A 17685-nucleotide genomic window follows, 5' to 3' on the forward strand; every position below is an offset into this window, starting at 1 on the left:
ACCACCCAAAACCAGGTGAGTGCTCCCACCATCCCCTTCACTCCCTAGTCATCTGGCATTGAAATTGCCATTGGTTTTACCTGGAACCCAGTTAGAGAGTAGCGATCATATGCTCTTCACCATTGTACCCAATCCCTCAGTCCCTGACACAGGCAAATTTCAGTAATATTTAGTGAATGGGTGAACACTACAAACTGAATGTGAAGCAGGAGGGATACAAAGAGCTCCACCCCAGGACTCTGGAATTTAGCATCATCTTAATTGTTCCAACATTGCATCAGAGTCTCTAGGACGGCTCCTCCTCCACGATGATTCTGTCCCTGAACCCCACGTCGCTGCTTTCTTCCCCAGTCCTGCTGAAAGGCTTGCCCCACCTGCCTACCAGGACACCCCATAACCTCAGGTTAGATCCTCAGATGCCAGGAGTCAGCTTGAACTCCTTGTCATTTAAAGCCACACAATTTGGAACCTGTGTTCTACCTGTTCTCAGTTAGCTACATGTATAGGCCTTGTCTGATGGAGACTAAGATATGTTCTTCAGGATGAGCAGATTGTGTGCCTCTCACTTCCAGATCAGTTGCTTTCATACAGCCCAAATCCTTTTAATTGCACACAATGCATGCTACACAACTCTTCGCAACTCTGTGGACTGAAGCCCTCCAGGTTCCTCTGTCCATGGCATTCTCTAGGCAAGAATAGGATCTCCTGGAGGAGGGCATGGCAATCCATTCCAGTATTCTTGCCTGGAGAATCCCATGGACGGAGAAGCCTGGAGGGCTTCAGTCCATGGGGTCGCAAAGAGGTGGACATGACTGAGCTACTAAGCAAGTTGCTTCAGTTGTGTCCAACTCTTTGCGACCCTGTGAACCATAGTAGCCCGCCAGGCTCCTCTGTCCATGGGATTCTCCAGTCAGGAATACTGGAATGGGTTGCCATCCCATCCAGGGGATCTTTCCAACTCAGGGATGGAACTCATATCTCTTATGTCTCCTGCATCAGCAGGTGGGTTCTTTACCACCAGCACCACCTGGGAAGCCCTGCCACACAATAGCAATGATAGCACTGTTGAAGTCTAACTCCTGTGAAACTTCTGAGAACAGAAATCAGGATAATAATCCAGATATAAATCAAATTGTAGGATTTTTAGCCATACATTCATACTATGTGGAAAAACAAAATCTCTTTTTTTCCCTCTAATCTCTCTCTCAAAAGGACAAAACTGTTCACTTTCTGGGAAGCCACAAGTCACTTTCATCTGGTTTTCCCCCTAGTCCTCGCCTCTTTTTGAGCTCAACATTTCACGTGTTCGTTTTGGGGAGATTCCATTGCAATACATCACCAGGAACACATGTGTTCCGCTGGGACCTTATTCCCTGGAAGATGTGAATGGTGATGTAAATAACAGCATCATTGGAATTTGGAGTAAGTCGTGCAGGAAAGAAAGTTATGGTGAAATAAGGCAAAATCAGGCAACTATAATCAATATTTCTTCTTGGGGTAATGCAGAGAGTATTGATGCTGTAGAGAACTTCAGTGGTATTCATCAGCTGGAGCTGTCAGCAGAACATCAATTAAATGGCAGCTGCTGCTTTACCACTTGTAGGGGAGGGGAGCAATGCTGACTCCAAAATAGATTTCCGAGGATGAGAACATTTCCAGCTAATAAACCAAATAAGAGCCCAGTTGTGTTTTTGTTGTTTTTTTTTTTTAATGAGTTTTGCAGCACATGAGTGAAGAGATGAGGAACTATTAGACTTGCATTGATAGTTAGGTCTTATGCCACTACTCTTATTTTTCTTTCTTTTTTTTTTTTTTAGAGGAGCTTTATTTTATTTTTTTAATTAGTTGGAGGCTAATTACTTCACAACATGCCACTACTTTTAAAGTAAGAGTTCTAGTCTGCTGTTGGAAATACACACATATCATGCTAATCACAGCTACAGAGTCCAGCTTCGTTCCCACTCAGTTAAGGATTCATTATTCTCTGACGTGCTAATGAACATTTAAGATGTCTGTTGATTTTTAACTTGTAATAAAAACAATATGTGGCCTTTAAAGGTTTAGAAGCAAAGAAATAAACAAGCTTGGTCACAGATTGTTATTCTCATGTTTTTATAAAAATTATGCTCCATCCAATTACTGATCAAAACTGTTCAGTAATGTTTATTCCTCAAATCCATGACATTTAACAGATATACCTTATTGAGCACTTGTTTTGTGCCATGTACTAAAAAGAGTTCCCAGTCATACCTAAATCTATTTATCACATTAGTGTTTTAAATTTACATGTAAATATTTATCATGGACTATTTTTAATAAATCTCCACTTTTTGTTGAGTTCCTATTGCTCTGAGAAATAGGTGCTACAGTATTTGCCATTGGTGATTTTCAACTTGGTAAAATTCATTTAACAGACAATGCATATAGATTTTCCCCAAGGTTTGAAAAAGCCTCCTCTATAGAATTTCAAACTTACAGAATCAATCAGAAAATTAATTCCATATATATGACCTAAAAATGTAGATTTCAAGAGGTCTTTGGAATACAATGACCCTCCAGCCAATCAGTTCCATGGGAAAGACCAGCTTGTTTCCAACACACCTGCTGCTATAGAAGTGAAATGATTAATCCCTTCCTGTTGTTGATGTCATGAGAAGTTAGGGGGTGGTATGAAAGTCCAGACTGGGGGAATCCCAGGGAAAACAGTGAACACAGCCAAACTCACAGCATTAGGGGGAAAGTCAAGGTCTGAACAAGAAAGTAAAGTCTGCGGTTAGAATTTCCACGGAAAGGTAAAAACTATGTGTCCGAAGTTAAGACAGAAAATATTATATTGGTCTGCAAAAGAAAGACAGAATAAAAGAAACAGTTATTGGGGAAAATGGAATACATTGGAACAGTCCCTAAGAGAATGGGTTGCCTCCAACTGGCCCACTTACTGCAAAAATAAAGAATGCAAGAATCCAATCTCTAGTCAAGCAGCAGACCAATTAGTGGGACTCAGAACACCAAGGCCAGCTGCCACAAGACCCCTGATGCTGAAACAGGGAAGCAGCTGCCGTTCAACACCTTACATTCTCAGAGTTGGCTCCAGAACAGCAAAGTGATTAAAAGATTAAGAGCACAAGCTGAGGAGTCCAGTTGCCTGGACTCAAATCACAGATCCACCACCTGCTTGTTGGAGGGCCTTGGGTGGTTCCCTCAGCATCCTCATCTGTAGAATGTAGCACATATGGATATCTACCTCATATCTGCCTTGTTAGTGCCTAATGTATAGAACACACTCATTAAATATCAGCTACTTTGTTGTTTATTATGATCATGTGATAGAAAAGTTAATAGCCTACGACTCTGTAATTTCCACCAAGTGACCTCTCTTTCCTCTTCCTAATACCTTCTTCTTTAAAATGAAAAGACTGTGCTAGATAACTGGTTCTCAACCCTGGATGTACATTCAAATCACATAAAAGCTTCTAAAATAGGTCTGTACTTGGGCGCCCACTCAGGTTACCTTGAATCAGAACCTCTGGGGCTCTGCCTGGACACCTGCACTTTCCAGGCATCCCAAGTGATTCTGCTGGACCAAGAGCATTTGGGACTGCAGACTCGATGGCCTGATGACCCCAAGGGAGCTCAGGGTCTAGAGATTTCCACTCTCTTTGGGATGGGTGACTCCAGGACCTAAGCTGTATAATCATCAACAATCTGAGACTCAGAGCCCCCAGTTCCTGCTCAAAATCAGACCAGGTGTGGCAGTGCTGAGAGAGCTAGAAGCCTCACAGAACGTCTTAACTATCAGGCAGTTTGGGTGCCAGGAGGAATTTAGAATAATTGAATGAGGGAAAAAAAGTACTTCCAGAAGCCCACCAGTAAAGCGCATTTTCTTCAAAGGATATAAGCACTAATTCTTTCCCTCCTTTGACACTGTTACACCTTTTTACATAAAGACAGGGAGGACAAAAGGGAAATTCTTGGTTTGTTGTAAGAAAGTCAGGAGAGATCATGTGAATGAAAAAGAGCACCTTGATGAAATATATCACTGCCTTTTTGGATTAACTAGGTCCCTGCCACAGAGCAAAGAGTGTATTTGCTTCAGATGTTTAGCCTGTCAAGTAAGTAGTGCACAAGTCCTGTGTGCTGACCAGTACTGAACAAGTAGGAGCAGGGGCTGGGGTGTGCTAGCATAGTTGTGACAAGATGCTGTTTGTAATTCATAGAATAGAACTTCTCATGACGCTAGGAACACACTCTGTTATATGTTTACTTCACATGAAACATTCACATTCCTGGAATATTCAATCCCATCACCTACAATATTTGATACACTGAAAAAGTAGAGTATTTATGGCCACTGGCATAAGAAAATGCAAAGCATTATCCTTTCCATGAAAACTGTATTAGAACTGCTCTCCTTTTATTAATACTTGAGACAATGCAAAAGTTAAGTGCCATACAAGCAAATATAAACTCAAAATTTCCAATTCTATCCAGATAGTCAGATTTTTAGCATCATTTTTAACTCCTGGTTTTATTGTTTTAATTTTTATTGGGGTATAATTGATTTACAGTGTTGTACTACTTTCAGGTAACTTTTGGTTTTAATAAAGATAAAGGAATTAAACAGAATAACCAATAAAACATCTCATACCATTGTTCCACTGTAACAAACCACTGACTGCAAGATATCAGGTAATTTTCCTTAAACTATAGCAAGTTCTCTGGTTTTCAGAAGGAACAGCATGCTGCCGGATTGACAACTCATTACCTAAACAAAGTCATTGGGAGCCAATAAGAGCTCTTATGGGCTTCCCAGGTGGCACTAGAGGTAAAGAATACACCTGCCAATGCAGGAGACATAAGAGATGCCAGTTTGATCCCTGGTTCAGGAAGATTCCCTCGAGGAGAGCATGGCAACCCACTCTAGTAGTCTTGCCTAGAGAATTCCATGGACAGAGGAGCCTGGTGGGCTACAGTCCATAGGGTCACCAAGAGCTGGACATGACTGAAGTGACTTAGCATGCACAAGAGATCTTATACAGAATGAGACTTTCTGTCCCCTTCCTCATTGTCTCCCCCAACCAACTTACACAAACCACCAAAGGCTTCTTCCAGAATTACTGCTACCAGCAGCTGGAATAAGTATGTTGCAGGACTCTCTCTTGCACCACTTAACAAATGGAATGCCCATGACCAAGACAGAGATCTGCAGAGCATTTCATGACAAAAGAAGGTGGAGTTCTAACTTGTCAACAGGAGCAACAGTATACCAAAACCTCCAACAGCATCAAAGGATTTAGCTACAATAGCACACATAATAGATCATAAAATCAAACGTTCCAAGGCCTCCTCTTTCAGAGAATCATCTCAGCAGTGTAGAAGCTGAACACTGCATTGTGCCATCGCCACTGGAATAAGAGTTTCTGTGTTCCAAAGACCCCAGGCCTATCTCCTCTTGGGCTGCCCAATTCCACTGGCCACTGCAGCTTCTGGCTCCACTTCAGGACCCAGGAGAAGAGCCCCAAATGGACTTTCAACCTTGAGTCTCTTTGTTCTTTGTCCTTCGTGACTTCAGACTGCAGGGGCAGCTGACCCCCTATAGGGTCACATTCTACACCTCTCACCAAAACCTCTTAAAACAGGAGGAAAGAGGGCAGGGCATAACTTCTGAAAGAATGACATAGCCCAAGAACACAACATAAAACAATTAGAATCAAATGAGTCTAAGATGGTAGACAAGTCAATGTCGACCAGACCTTGATCCTCACTCAATAAGCAAAGCTAAATGACATACCCAGAGGTGCCATGACAGTTCCAAGGCACCATCAAAGGACCAAAAAAGTGGGCAGTGGCCCAATTCCTGGACACCTCCACCCCGTCCCCAAAATAATTGGAATAATCCTCCCACTCTTTAGCCTATGAAATTACCCAGCCCATAAAAACTAACCACATCACATTTCACAGCCTTGTACTTGCCCTCTGCGATGGCCCACACTCGGCCTGTGGAGTGTGTTTCTCTCTGAATAAATCTACTTCTTACCTATCACTTTGTTTCTCACTGAATTCTTTCTGTGATAAGACATCAAGAACCCGAGCTTCATTACTATGCGTTTTGGGCTGGGTTCAAGTCCCAGTCTTAGGTAAACTGCTCCAGCCTCACAGTCATTGAAGTAGAGGTCCTCCTTGAACAACTGCCTCCTTTACAACTAAATAAAGGCAAATTGCTCAGGTTTGAATCTCAACTCTACTGCCCAGTTACTTGTCATCTATAAACCTAATTTTTATAATCCACAAAACAAGAGATAAAAATAGTGCCTCATCAGATTGTTTTGAGAAGTAAATAAAATCATCCAAAATGCCTGGCACAGAATAATCTCCAGTGTTTGCTATTATTATCATCATTTATGTATACTAAACAATTATGCACAGCTCTAATAAAACATTATGTAGATAACCTATATTAAAAAGTACCTATTATTATCATTATATTATCTTTTATATCACTATAAAACAATTGGGATTCAGATGTCCCAGTCATTAGTTGGAACACCTGGCATTCTGGGCAACTATCTATGGAATGAACAGAATATGGAAGGTGGGGATTTGTCACCAAAGTTGAGGGGCCCCCGAGGAGTGAATTCTACCAAAGCAGCTGGCTTCCTTGAGGGCCAAACAACAGGCTGGGACCCAAGCAACTGGCCTGGTGGTGTCCAAACCAGAGGATGAGCTCTATCAAGACAGCATGTGAAAGTCAAGCTTGTGTGTAAAGGCCACTCCCTCATCCAAATTCCAGGCTGCTCTTGAAGCATGTGTCACTCACTAAACAGTTAATGAAACACAAAGAGCCTTGAATATCTCCAGTGTCACATTTCAAGACTTATAGAATAATTAGGAAAAATCTGAGCTGGCAGAAGTCTTCCCGGCTTGCGCTGGCAGGCAGACCATCTTTGTTTTCCTTTAGTGTGTCTTGTCGTCACAGTAACTGCAAGGCTCCAAATACAGGCCCGGGGTGTCATTTCCTCAGGTACTTAGGCTGCGACACTGAAATAGCATTATGAACTCAGCAATGCCTCTTCCTTTCCTGTTGTGCTGTGGTGCCTCAGTCAAAGAAGCAGGCCCTAAAATGAGTTACTGAAGACATAAGTGTATTAAAGAGATATAAAGAAAAATAAAGTTCATTTATCCCTATTATTGTATTGTCTATGACTCATGTGTATGTCAGGGTTGGGGAGGGGGGGACCTTATTTTTGCAAAGATCTTTTAGATAAACAAGGCAAGTTGGCAGTAACTTGATTGTCTTGGTGATGTCAGTAGTCTACTGTTTTCAATCAAATTGTCTTTTGGTTTTAAATCTGTAGCAAATTATTTTTTAAAGAATGCATTTGGCCAACTCTGATATGTCCATTTCATGGCTTTCTTCCACCGTTTCCTTACAGAGATAAGTGACAGATAATTCACTATTTCAAAGTAACTTGGAAAGACTGAAAGATTGCAATTACAATTATTGAAAAAGAAAAAATAGACTACTTTCAAGTGTAGACATAGAAGGTCTTTGGCCAGTGAAGCAAAAATCGTCCTCATCTATGTTTTGGTGAAGGTGGTGGATGACAGCATTTAAACAAAAACAAAAAAGTCCCTAAACCTTAAGGGCTCAATGAAAGTCAGACCACTTGAGATAAATTCCACATTAGCTTTAAAAATTCTTTTTAAAGTCTGTCTTTCACAGACCTCGGGAACACATAAATCACACAATATTATGCACGTTGACACTATTTCCCAAAAAGGAAACACAACACCAACCTTCTCTTGACTTTTCAGTGCTGCTGTGGCTTAAACAAAGCTCTCGGGGACCAGAGTGCTGGTTAATATCGTGTTTCTTCATCTCTTTGCTGGGAGTTTCTCAAGTTCTGCAATCAGCTGGTCAAAAGCCAACTAGAGCTGCCTAATTCATGTTGGACTTTCCTAATTCTAAGTTCTTACACAACCCGCTGCCTAGCCTTGGAAATTGCACTGCCTTAGCTGCCACCATGAGGAAAGCTGTATTCTGCCTGCAGCCTTATCTCCTCTCTGAATAGCTAGAAAGTAGGACTGACCATTTAAGGGAAAAGAAGAACATGATCCAGTATATTTTCCTGAGGTTCCCGTATTTTTGCTCTAGAATCATTATAATGGATTCTAAAAAGCTAGGAAATTTCTTTTATTATTTCCTTCCTTTTCTTTCCTTCCTTTCTTTTTTTTTTCTTTCTAAAACAAGGTCTTCATTACAGAATGATCATTCTGGAATTCAGTTTGCTTTATCTTTTAGAAACTCATCCTTTTGATCACAAAAAATAAAGTTAAATGGATAGGTCTAAACTGTAAGTACCCTGCATAAGGTTTGTTGGCACTAAAGTTACTAAGAAACCTCTCTACTTATAAGAGTGCTTCATATATTTTTGGTTAAGTTAAATACATATAATAATAAGCAGCCCCTAAGATACTTGTACATCTTTATGATGGAACACTGTTTTTTTGCCTTGGAATATACTTTCTTGTCATGTTTAAGAAGAATGACTAGGATTAAGGGCAATGAATAGCAAGAATTCACTTGTATTTGGTGAGGTTGAAGGTAGTGTAAAATGACCTTTTCAGTCTTTTCATTTTTATCTGTTACTAGGTTAGTAAAACAAAACATCTAAAGGAATAAACAGAGAGTGATAAATTTAATAATATATCCCTCCTTGAAGGAGGAAGTCTCCCTTACATACATTACCAAGCATAGTTGGCTATAAAAGAGACACCCAAACTCTATGTATAAACATACTTTATCTCCAACTGCAAATATAGAAACCAGGGAACCGTCTATGCTGTGGGTGATTTCTTGGCTTTCTTAGTAATAATTCTATAAGACAGCACACTGCTGAGTGATAAGGGAGGGACTGAAATATAAATTCCATACTAAACTATTGGCTTGCGCTCAAATTATGTCTTCTTAGAATACCCAGCCACGAAATATGTCCCTAACCTTTCCTATGATCACCAGTTTGATTTTACAGAGGGTCTGCATCTAAGAACTTCATGTGCAACAAAGAATAAAACAAATGATAAATATATTTAAGGCATAGTAATAGAGAAAGAATAACTTAAATTTATTGAAAAGTACTGGGAAACTATAAGTTTTATTAACTCATTTAATTTTCCAAATAACTCTTTGAGGAAAATAGCATTATTATTCCCATTTTACAGATGAGGAAACTGAGGCACAGGGGGTAATTTGCCCAGGGTTATGGTGAGCTGAAATCTGAATCCAGGCCATCTGACTTCCCTATGCAGTTAGCCTTTCCTGTCTCCTCCATGTCCATGACATAACCTTTCTGTTACCTCTTCAACTCAGACACAGTGTAAGGAAAAAAAACATATTTTTTTTAAGGAAACAAAATGCATTTTATTAGCTTAGCTTTTATTCTATTACTGTATATCTTAAAATAATTAATTTATAAACAAATGTATGTTGCAGGTTTTTAAATATTATTTTTCTAATAAGGTGTTACCAATTTTAAACTTTTTTTGCTGAAATATTAATAGATCTCAACCTAAGCTTACCATTCATTTCCCATGATGCTGCTTTTTTAAAATGTACATGTTAGGAGACAAATAAGTGAAAATGTTGATTAAACAGCTCTATAAAATCCTGTTTCTTAGGGCACCTGTTTTGTGAAGAAATGCTCATCTTTCAAAAAAGATAATTAGCATTAGTTTAGAATGTATATTTTACCACAAAGTTTCACTTCTAAAGAATAAGTAAGGGACTTCCCTGGTGGTCCAGTGGCCCAGACTCTGCATTTCCAATGCAGGGGGCTTGAGTTCAACCCCTGGTCAGGGAACTAGATCCTACATGCCACTACTAAAGATCTCCCATGCCTCAACTAAGACCCAGTGCAGCCAAATAAATAAATAAAAGAATAAGTAAAAATCATAACCACCAAGAAATCATTGTTAAATGAATATATTAACTACTTCATAAATTTCATTAGGAAAATCCCACAGTGGTTCTTGCTGAACACCCATTTAAAAGAGCAATTTTAAGATAACCTCCTTGGTTATCTCAAAATATAAAGAGAATGCTTTTCTTTTGGTGAACACAGAAAAAAAAGGGTTCAAAATCATGATATTTAAACATTTTAATGTTCAAGGCCAGATTTTAATTCATAATGATCCACAGATGGAAGGAATTATGATTTAAATGAATAGTGCCAAAAGTAACTATAAATAGAATCTAGTACTAAAAGATGATAAAAGTATACAAGTTACAGTATTTTGAAGTCTAGGTGTATACACAGGAGACGCATGTATATTTACATATATGTGTGTGTATATAGTCTTTATATGTCCCCCTTCCTATTTCCTTCTTGAGATGTACATTATCTCCACAATCTAGTACATGAGCATAGTTACAATCACTTGTAATTTTTCTGTGCTTGTTAAACTATGAAGACCTTTCTTGAGAAATTTTTGAGATAAAAAGCTATTAACTGCATTTATAGTTGCTTGTCTTAATTTTATACTAATCTATATGTTCTCTCATGCTCATCATTAGAAATCCAGAGCCAAAACTGTTCGTAGAACATCTACAAGATGCATGGCATGGAACAGCTTCAGAGCCAAAGGGTGTTTAGGATAATGCCTTGTACCTAGTCGCTTTCATAAAATTGCTCTGAATTTAAAGAGGTAAACCCCATTCTGTGGGTGCATGCGTACTCAGATACTTCAGTCCTGTCTGATTCTTTGCGACCCTATGTACTGTAGCCTGCCAGACTCCTCTGTCCATGGGGATTCTCCAGGCAAGAATACTAGAGTGGGTTGCCATGCCCTCTTCCAGGGGATCTTCCCAACCCAGGGATTGAACCCACATCTCCTGCATTGCAGGTGGATTCTTTACCCTCTGGGCCACCTGGGAAACCCAAACCCCACTCCAAAAGACCTTAATTCTAATAAAGCACCAAAAGATCCAAACTAAGAGGGAATCAATTCTAAAAGGTATGGTCCAGGAAATCACCGTGAAAGGGGAAGCCACTGTGGTGAGTTTTAAATAGTGGACAGTTTCTTCAGGAAAGAGGAGGAAACGTGTTCCAGGCAGGAGGGCACAAAATGGGCAGAGGTGGGGCACTGAAATGCTCAGTATGCAGGTGTTTGGAGAAGGGCCCAAAATCTGACCTATCTGAAGCAGAGGGACATTTGTTGTTGAGTAGTGGGAGCTGAGACTGGAAAAGTTAAGTACGTGCCAGATGATGGAAGGTTTTCAAAATACCCAGCCTAGGTGTTTGGCAGCAACTAGAAGCCGAAGAAGATAACTGAGGAGTAGAAGAGACAAGCAAAGGAAAATTAACCCCACAGTCATGGGGTAGTGGGGGGCTTCCCACGTAGCTCAGGGGTTAAGAATCCACCTGCCAAGCAGGAGATGCAGGTTCGATCCCTGGGTTGGGAAAATCCCCTGTAGAAGGAGATGACAACCCACTCCAGTATTCTTGCCTGGGAAATCTCATGTACAGGGGAGTTTAGTGGACTACAGTCCATGGGGTGGAAAAGAGTCAAAGGCACAACTTAGCGACTAAACAACAACATGTGCAAGGTGATTTGCCTGGTAACGCGGGGTGGAGCAGAACCGTCATGATACAAACCAGACCCAGCATGAAGGGAACAGAGCTTACGGTGGTGGAGACACAGCAGTGGAATCTCTTATGGTGAAGGGGGAAGGGACGACTCCAAAATAACACGAAAATGTGAACTTGAGTGAACAAGAGAACACAACCTATGCAGCTGATTGTGCATATACTGGAGGAACGCACGTGCTCTACCTGAGCTATTGTTGATTCTCAAGGGTAAACTTACAGTCATGAAGACAGTGACACTCAAAACTCAGTCCATCAGGAAACATGGCTTTTACTCAGGGCCAAATGCTGCACTCTGTTATCCTCACACGGTTCCACTAACTCCAAAAGAAATTACCCGCCTCCAAAATCTACTAATGGCAGATTTTGGCAGTACACATACATTTGTAAGCCAACGGTGTGACCCTTCCTAAGATAAAAACAAGAAAAATGTAAAGCATTTTACTTCAGATTTTTCAAAACTCTTTAAAGACAAAGATGCTGCATCTCCACTGAAGTATTAGAAGTTTCATTCTCTGACTCCAAGTTTCCACAGAGTGCATTTTGCACTGTTACATTCATTATACATGATTAGCTGCATTTACTTTGTAAACTAACAGCACAATCAGAGTCATGAAATATAATGCATACTGAAATGATGTACTGTTTCATTTTTCCCAGCATACGATATATAACCTTTAACTAGCTTTTCTTTAAATGGGAACATTTACTGGAAGAGTTGATACATTCCGGTCAACAGTGTGTTCAAAACTGGCCTTGGGTAAATTATTTCTTTAAAGTTGACAAAATAGACTCAAATGGTTTTTAAAATGTTCATTTGTGTCTTCTTTGAAGTTATCCTTGGTTTAGAATATTCATTCAAACAATCATGTTCACCCAGAGGAACAAACTTCTTATGCAAATCCAACCCAACTACAGACACTAGTTACCAACTAACCATGTCGTCAATGTGCAGCCATAACTTTTTTCAGAGGCAGTGTGATATTGATCACTCTAAGCAATTCTGATAAAACTGCTGGGAAACTCCTAAAGTAGAGAAAATACAACGGATGAAAAGAGGATGCCCTTCACACTAGGGTGAACACATTCATACTCCAATATGTGCAACTTAAGAAAGAATTTTTCTAACACACTCAATGTGAGTTTTAAAAATCAGGATCTATCTTATCTGTATACAAGCAATTACTCAAAAACCACACCCACAAAATAACATTCTCCTGCATAGTTTATATTCAACAACTGCAAAAGCAGTGATTTGAAACCAGGCATATCTTGTGCCTAGTCAGAAGCGCTTGGGGTGACTGTCATGTAACCAGGTCAGAACCAGCACGAGGTGTACCAGTGAAATCAGAGACGCGGGCAAGGGGGAAGCGGCAGCCAGGCGAAAGGACGGCAACAGAAACACACGCAGGACTTCCCTCTCATTTACCACACGAGCTGCTCAGCGAGTCTCATTACATGGAAGTGCTTTTGCTTCCAGGGAAAATATCCCCTCCATTGGTTAGCCATCCTCACTGTGAAAGGACTGTGCAGTTGCCCTTTGTCAGATTTCTTTGACCTGCCAGAAAATGATAACTTGGCAGAAATACCTTGATGGCTATTAAAGCATCGTTAACAATCCTCGTGCTTAAAAAGCGATCGGGTAATTCTGAGAAAGAGATGACTTTCTGATTCTTTAAAAAATAATGCAGGGATTGTCCTCAGTTTCAAATGTGTTATCAGGTAGTGGAACAGTGAGACTCAAAGGAAACAGACAACACAGATTCCGAGAGAGTTCTCTTCTTGTGGAAGCAGAAATTTCTTAAGAGAGTTAAGTAGCTGTGCATTTCGGTCTTACCTGACTGGCAGGCAGCTCGTCTAAACCAAAGGTACGTCCTTTACGGAGGGAGCTTATCCTTTGAAGAACCCAGGGGCTTGCCCCACAGCCCAGGAGAGACTGGAGTCCTGGAAAACCATCCAGCCCAAAAGAATACAGAGGAAAAAGCTTTTCCCACTTTCTTTCCTAGGACTAGCCAATAGCTGAAGTCATGCAGGAAACGGGGTAGTAGAGAAAGGAAAGCGGCTCCTTCTCCCTGAAATCCCGATCAGCAGCAATTGGAGGCTGTTGTATCTCTCCCACCCAGACTTTTGTTTAAAAGTTTTTTCAACTGTTGCTAGGTGTTGTTGGGTTTCTGAGATTAGGTTTCTCGTCTTCTGCTCCCTTCACAGCACTGTCAGAGCTATGACTTTGTCGAGGAGCTGAGCTCGCGTGTGCTATATTTAACCAGTGTTCTCAGCAAGTCAAGCCTGTCAACAGCTGAGAAGTTTGGAGCCGGCTCTGCTCAGTTCCTCGGCAGCCGGGTTATCAGTGGATACGGCTCTGCTCGCCCCGGAAAAGATTGCGGGGAAACAGCAGACCCTTTTAAGGACTGCTGCTCATTACACAGACATAATTATTGCTGGAAGCCCTTAAACGCCGAGTGTGATTTGGAACTCAGGTTTTTCACATCGGAAAAGAAGCAGCGGCAGTTGCCTCGAGCAGAGCAATTTACCAATGCAATATTCTCCTCAATTAGGCTTTCTGAGATCCACCTTCTTAGATAGAAAAGTCTTTAAAAAAAAAAAAAAAACTGTAAGGCGATCGTTGGGGAAATTCACGGTAAGAGATCAGTCTCAAGCAGTTTTTTACATTGAAGTGTTACATACATAGTTAGATTACACTCATAACTGTCATATCAGACCTAATCAGCTTTTATACCTGTTATTAAGGTAGGTTTATCATAAAGGAATGTCTGTAACATAACGTTTTTGAAAGGAAAATCTTAGTGTTCTCCCTGAGATCATTCATTCAAAGCAAGAAATGGAGAACTCTCCAGGAAAACCAGGACTTGAGACACCCCTGGTTGTCGACAGCCTTGTCTAATCATTAACCCTCAAGTCTCCAAAATGAGAGTGGTCACTTCTACCCAGAACTCCAAAATGAAGAATGCCTTCAGATATTTTTATTTGCTTTATTCTGTGTCATAAAATAACATGAATCTGCCAAGATCAAGAATCATGAAAAAATGTGTGTTTAAGGCTATTATCAAAAATGCCTTACTAATTACCCATGTGGAATTAACAGTGAGAGGAGCTAAGAGAAGGAAGGGACACACACACAGGCCATTATTGGCTAACACACCAGAATATTGCCCTGAAAAAAAAATTTCATCAATATCGCTAAAAATGTTGACCCCTTTCCTAAGACAATTTTATCAGTTTAATGGTATCCTTTCTTTTGACATGGAAACTAAATTTGGATCAAGGAGGCATGTAACGGCATAGATTTAATATTTTAAGTACTCCATACTTGCAGCAAGGGAACCCTAATGGAAAACCCTAATGTCTGTCTGGGAAAGGCTGCCACTTTTCACAAGGGGTATGTGTATCCTTTTTAAAGAAATGACACTCACCTTTAATGTTAGCTGATCCCACACCTCAACCTATTAGAAAATGTCTCAGCTGTTCCCATGCCATCCACCTCACTAACAGCATTCATCTTCTCTCCCTAATTTATTTAGTACTATTCACATATAAAATTTATTTAGTACTTTTACTACATGTATTTAGTACATATAAATGCATTTTTAATACATATATTTAGTACTAATTCATTTAGTACTACTTACTACATTATGCAGTACTATTTACTACATATAAAATGTATTTAGTACTATTCACATTAAAAAAAAAAAAACAGAGACATTAGTTTGCCAACAAAGGTCGCTATAGTCAAAGCTATGATTTTTCCAGGAGTCACGTATGGATGTGAGAGTTGGACCACAAAGAAGACTGGATGCTGAAGAACTGATACTTTTGAACTGTGGTGTTGGAGAAGACTCTTGGGAGTCCTTTGGACTGCAAGGAGATCCAACCAGTCAATCCTAAAGGAAATCGATTCTAACTATTCATTGGAAGGACTGATGCTGAAGCTGAAGCTCTAATACTTTGGCCACCTGATGTGAAGATCTAATTCATTAGAAAAGACTTTGATGCTAGGAAAGTTTGAGGGCAGGAGGAGAAGAGGATGACAGGGGATGAGGTGGTTGGATGGCTTCACCAAGTCAGTGGACAGGAGTTTGAGCAAGCTCTGGGAGATGGTGAAGGACAGGGAAATCTGGCATGCTGCAGTCCATGGGGTCACAAAGAGTCAGACAGGACTGAGCAACTGAACAACAACAATGTATAAAATGACGTTTGTTCAGATTCTTAGTACTTCTGGGCATGGGCCAACCTTGATTTTTTAAAAAAGACTTCTATTAAGATGAAAGCATTCTTATCAACTATACTACAATGGAAAAAGATGAAAGCATTCTTATAAGAAATTAACTTCCAGAACTCTAAAGGATCTTTCAGAGATAATCTAGCCACAGTCTTCTAATAGGAAATGGAAGTGTGCGACAGGGCTATGAGACCGTTTAGAACCACTAGGAGAACTTTGTGAAAAATTACAAAGGGGTGAGCTGTGGGGAGATCATTGTTCAAAAAAAGCCCACATGCAATAGCCCCCAGTTCCTTAAAGAGGACTTGGGGAATGTATATTTCATACCTCCTGGGAGTTCACTTTACCAGTGTCCCCAGTCCAAATGGAAGCAGAGCAGCAAGTTAGCCAAAGTCAAGAAAAACAGGGGCAATAACCCACTTTGCCTTTATGGTCTAGATAATTCCATTATGAGAGAGATATTTATTTCTTCCTTAACTATCCAAACAATTACAGGTTTTAGTGGGGTCTTTTTCCTTTTCTTATGAAAACCTAGTCCCCACTGTTGTTTTCTTTAACCTTTAGACTAGCTGTTCATTGTCCCCTGTTAGTTTATTTTTAAAATGTGGTGAGATGCAACAATATATAGAGTATTTCATATAATTAGATTCTGTTGCTACCTTCAAATCATGTTCTTTTTTTTTTTTTTTTTTTTTTACAAGTCCAAGTAACCAAATCACGTTCTTTAATTATGGTAGCATGTGTACTGGTCTGACTCGGAACTTCAACATCATCAGTCTTTCTCTCATTCTCTTTCACACAGACAGACAGACAGACTCACACACACACACACTCTCTCTCTATATATAAAGTGAATCTATTTTGAAGCCTTCCCTCCCACCCCCTGGGAATGATTATTCAGACAAAAGCATTTCCTACATTATCCACAGAGGAAGTAGTGCCATTAAGAACTATTAGAGATTTGTGTTTTGTATACAGTCAACAAGGAACTGATTTTTCAACACATATTGTTAATGTATTACCATTCAGCTGCATTTTTTCCCAGTCTTAAGTGTGAGCATTCTGAGAAGCTCTGATAAACTTACAACTAAAGCTGAATTTCTCAACTTCAAGAATGAATCATGATGAAACTTCTTGATAAGAAGATAGATTAATGTTATCAGTGAGAAAAAAAGCAGATGAAACAAATAAGGGAGTTGGCACATGATGCCTACAACCATTTCTAAAACCAAAATTTACCACATGGTTCATTTTAAGAGGCACAGTGATTTTTAAGTTAAAATTTTATGTTATTTAATATATGCAGTGAAGAGAAAAATAGACTTTGACTTGGAAAAAATGTACAGGGCAACTGGGGGCTGGGGAGTGCAGCTCACAAGGGGAGTTTCCAAACATGGCCTGGACCACATACTGGCTGGTTTAAGACTGGAATACAAGCTCCCACGAAGCATAGAATGTTTCCTGTTTGTTCCTTACTGAATACTCAAACACCTATAGTCGTGTGTTCAATAAATAAGGGTGATTGAAAGAGCAAGCGAACATACAAAAGATCAAAGAAAAGATGGAGGAAACTTTGGAGCATATTATCTATAAACTTACAGAAAATGCATTCTGGGCTCTTTGGACAGAGTTGTATCATTATTAGCTGCATGTTCAAAGTTGTAGAAAGAAAACTTATAAATTAATTATTCTGAAATTTTTAAATTTCAAGGAAAATTAATAGAATTCAAGATAATAATATAAAAATGCCCATGCAGAGTTCTAAGCCTGCGTAGCATATACAAACCTATTTAAATCTAC

At 39.8% G+C, this 17685-nt stretch overlaps 1 protein-coding gene across 3 annotated transcripts in view; it reads right to left on the minus strand.

The window, feature by feature from the left end:
* The window catches only part of FILIP1 (filamin A interacting protein 1), a 215525-nt gene extending 201541 nt beyond the window's left edge, over nt 1-13984 (minus strand). For 2 of the 3 annotated variants that reach the window (XM_043890532.1, XM_043890531.1), the window contains exon 1: nt 13483-13984. The gene's annotated coding sequence lies outside the window, so the exon portion shown is untranslated. The remainder of the gene's footprint in view (nt 1-13482) is intronic. The other variant, XM_043890534.1, reaches the window with a different exon arrangement.
* Nucleotides 13985-17685: the final 3701 nt, after the last annotated feature.

Source organism: Cervus elaphus, chromosome 28, assembly GCF_910594005.1.
Source record: "Cervus elaphus chromosome 28, mCerEla1.1, whole genome shotgun sequence".
NCBI lineage: Eukaryota > Metazoa > Chordata > Mammalia > Artiodactyla > Cervidae > Cervus > Cervus elaphus.